We start from the raw sequence: 4,332 nt of genomic DNA on the forward strand, positions 1-4,332 counted from the left end.
TGAATTTACTTACAATTCTGCTCACTAACCCACTAACTGTTTGGTAATTTACACCACTCACACTAACAATCACTCTAACAAGAATAATCACTTCATTTTATTTACTGCTGTGTGCTTTGTTAGTTGTATGACAGGGAGAAGAGACGAAGCTTCAACTTCCTTTGATTCAGAATCTGAGAGGACCCTCTAGAGATTAAGGAGGGAAGCAAGAGGGAAAGGAGTTATTGGTGCTGAGGAAGAGGAAGAGTACTTTGAAACAAACATGGAGGAGAATTTGGAAAACAATCATGAAGGAGAAGCTCACAACCATGCCAGAAAAGGCCCTGTAAATCATGCTGGGTAAGAAAGGAGAGTTTGAGGCTCCTACATCAATCCAAATCTAGGAAATTGTGGAAGTAGCATCTAAAAGCCCACCATACATGCCAACAGCTTTGAATTAAAATCCCAGCTCATCACCCTTGTTCAGAACAACTGCTCATTTGGAGGAAGTTCCCAAGAAGACCCCAATCAACATCTAACCACCTTCCTGAGAATATATGACACTGTGAAGTCTAATGGAGTCCACCTGGATGTCTATAGGTTGCTTTTGTTCCCTTTTTCACTCAGGGACAAAGCATCCAAGTGGTTGGAGTCCTTCCCAAAGGAGAGCTTAACAAATTGGGAAGATGTGGTGAACAAATTTTTGGCAAGATTCTATCCTCCTCAAAAACTTAACAGGCTGAGAGCTGAGGTGCAAACTTTCAGGCAACAAGATGGTGAAACTCTCTATGAGGCTTGGGAGAGATTCAAGGACTTAACAAGAAGATGCCCACCGAACATGTTTAATGAATGGGTTCAACTTCACATTTTCTACGAAGGTCTTTCTTATGAGTCAAAGAAGGTTGTAGACCATTCCTCAGGGGGCTCTTTAAACAAGGAGAAAACAATTAAAGAAGCCATAGATGTCATTGAAACGGTAGCTGAGAATGACTACTTCTATGCTTCTGAAAGAAGCAACACTCAAGGAGTAATGGAGCTGAATCATATGGATGCATTGCTGGCTCAAAATAAGATGATCACCAAGCAGCTAGCAGATCTCACCAAGAAGGTGGAAGAAAACCAAGTTGCAGCAGTCATCACTTCATCACCAACTCAAGAAGGAGTGAATACAGGGGAAGAAGGTGACTGGGAACAAGCCAATTATGTTGGGAACTCACCCAGACAAATCCATGATCCATACTCCAAAACTTACAACTCTGGATGGAGAAATCACACCTACTTTGGATGGGGGAATCAACAAGACCAAGGCCAAGACCAGAGACGCCACAACCACAATCCCAACAACAATGCAACTCACCAACATACCTCACAGGGATCCTATCAACAGCCACCTAATATCAACCCATCATCAGTAACTGAGGATAGACTTTCCAAGATTGATACTCTACTTAAAGATATATGTAGAGAAGTCCAAGATAACAAGGTGTTTAAGGATGAAGTGCAAGACCAAGGGGAAACCATCAAGAGATTAGAGTCCCAAGTAGGGTATCTATCTCAACAATTTCCCAAACCCACTTATGGTTTTCCAAGTGATACAGAGAAGAACCCAAAAGGAGAAACAAAGAAAGTAAGGTGGGAAGAATGCAAGATGATCACCACAAGTGATGAGAAGAGTGTGGAGGAAGTGGATACACAAATAAAACATTTCCAAGACAGTCCAAAGGAAAACCATGAAGAAAGAAACCATGCACCTCAACCCACACACAGGGAGGAGCTATAGAAAGGGGAGATCCTGAACCCATATGCACCCTTTCCCTAAAGCCTCAAAGGTGGTGTAGCAAGGAGAATGTATTCAAGGTTCCTCGACATATTTTCATCTCTTGATATAAATATACCATTCATTAAGGCCCTCCAGAAAATGCCCTCCTACATCAAGTGCATAAAGGAACTTCTGGCCAAAAAGAGTTCATTGAAGGGTGGACAAACGATAAAGATGAATAGGGAGAGTAGTGCTCTCATTCAAATAGAACCACCCACAAAGAAGAAGGATCCAGGGAGCTTCCACATTCTCTGTGCTATACGAGAGACAATAATTGATAAAGGGCTCTGTGACCTGGGAGCAAGTATTAACCTAATGCCTCTATCCCTCATGAAAAAGCTTCAAATCAATGAGCTAACACCCACAGATGTAATCATCAAACTGGCTGACAAAACTCAAAAACAGGCAATATGAGTGGTTGAAAATGTGTTAGTGAAAGTTGGGAACTACTTCCTGCCCACAGACTTTGTTATCCTGGAAATGGAAGAAAATCTCATTCACCCCATCATTCTGGGAAGGCCATTCTTAGCCACAGCCAGAGCGCTTATAGATGTAGAGCGAGGAGAGCTAGTATTGAGAATACACGATGAACAGCTCACCTTCAATGTTTTCAAACCCTCACAAGAAGCAGATAATGATAACAAGGAGTCAAAGGAAGAATGCAATAAAGAGCTAATGGAAGAGCCAAACAAGGGAGCACAAGTACCACACATGAAAATCCCCATTGGTAACAACCAGTGTGATCAGAAGGAGCAACACCCAAGTGTAATCCAAGAGGAACTAGACCCATTAGAGTCATATGAGACAAGCAACAGAACCCTCCTGAAAGAGGAAACCACAACGAAAAAGGTGACATCAAGGGACACAAGAAAAAAAGTCCCAAGGGGATGGAAAAACAAGAAAATCCCTACAGAAAATTTCTCTCCAGGAGATGAAGTGGTCTCTACATACTTTCTATCTATACCACCTCACCTCCCCACCATTCCATCTCAGCTGCCTCCAGTGTACACCATCAATAAAATCTTGTCCTTAGAACATGTGGAACTTCTTAACAAAGCCAATGGTAACAGGTTCACTGCAACGGGGGAAGATTTGAAGCACTACCAACCACCCTGACAAAGGACAAACGTCAAGCTAATGACGCTAAAGAAGCGCTTCATGGGAGGCATCCCATGTCCTATACCCTATCTTTTTAATCTCTAATAGTAGTAATAAAGTAAAGTTCATGGATTGTAAATCAATTTCGACAAACAACATAAGCATCCCTACATGCAGCATATAGTACATGACAAGTTTGGTGTTCAAGGCACACCAAGAGAGCTTGAACACACTCAAGGGGTATGAGATTCCTTTCGAATCTTGTTGCACCATATGATCACAAACAAGTTTGGTGTTACCAACGTTGCATGCATGGGAGAATGAGTGGTCGATTGATTTGTATCCATGAAAGGCATTTAGTTATTTAGTTATTCTAAAAACAAAAGAAAAAAAGATTTTAACAGTAGCTATTTCACATTTTAATTCTTCCCACCAAAAATTCAATTGACCATTTTGCATTTCTTTTGTCTTGTATAGGAAATCAAGAAGGGGATTGGTGGTACTTGATAGGACAATCAAAGAAGGGAGATTCGACCACTATACCAAGGAAACTACACACTTGTCTTCAAGGGGAGTATCTTGGGAAGTGTTGCCATGCAACATTGGGAGTTGGATAAGCCTTGGAGACCGAACCAAGACCCTCATAAAATAGGTGATCCTTGTGCTCATCCAATGCCAAACCCCAACCGTCCATCATTAAGCAACACCATCAATCCACACCCTTCAATCATTTACCATTCTCCTATATAAACTCCTTCACACGACATCCTTCTATTTCAATTCTTCACCTTTGAAACATACACCGCACACTCCGTTCCCCACCAAAGGTTTTCATACACACTTTCATAGCCACATATTGTGAGCCGCATACCAACCATCACTCATGGCTTCATCTAGCTCTAAAAGGAGAAGAGGGAAGGAGCCTATGGAGCAGCCTCCTTCCGATGCCGGGAGATTCAAGACCGCCTTCCCTAAGCTCCAATATGAACGGATCAAAAACAAGAAAATCTTGCCAGAATTGACATTCCAGTTTAACGAGTATGAATGCCCAAAGATCAGAGAGAAAATTGCACAGAAGGGTTGGCAAAAGCTCACCAACCCAAAGACAAAGATAAATGCAAACCTCATCAAGGAGTTCTATGCAAATGCGGCCAGAGAAGACAGCACTAGGGCCCCCACCTTCAAAAGTTACGTAAGAAGAACAGAGGTGGACTTCAGCCCCAATGCTATAACAAGGACTCTTCAGCTGAAATCGCCACATTTCAATGAACTTAGCTATCAAGTAAGAATAAGTAATGCTCCCAAGGAAGATGAATTTGAAGAAATCGTGAATGATATGTGTGTTATTGGGTCTGATTGGAAAAGATACTCGGACAAGAGGCCAAGGTTCATTAGGAGAAGAGACCTTATCCGGAAGCCAAGGGATGGTTTGAGCT

At 42.0% G+C, this 4,332-nt stretch overlaps 1 non-coding gene across 1 annotated transcript; it reads right to left on the bottom strand.

Annotated features, from left to right (window-relative positions):
- Nucleotides 1-715: 715 nt before the first annotated feature.
- Nucleotides 716-823, bottom strand: LOC127741987 (small nucleolar RNA R71). Its single transcript, XR_008003174.1, has one exon. It is a non-coding gene; the product is annotated as a small nucleolar RNA R71 (small nucleolar RNA).
- Nucleotides 824-4,332: the final 3,509 nt, after the last annotated feature.

Source organism: Arachis duranensis, chromosome 9 (genome assembly GCF_000817695.3).
Source record: "Arachis duranensis cultivar V14167 chromosome 9, aradu.V14167.gnm2.J7QH, whole genome shotgun sequence".
NCBI lineage: Eukaryota > Viridiplantae > Streptophyta > Magnoliopsida > Fabales > Fabaceae > Arachis > Arachis duranensis.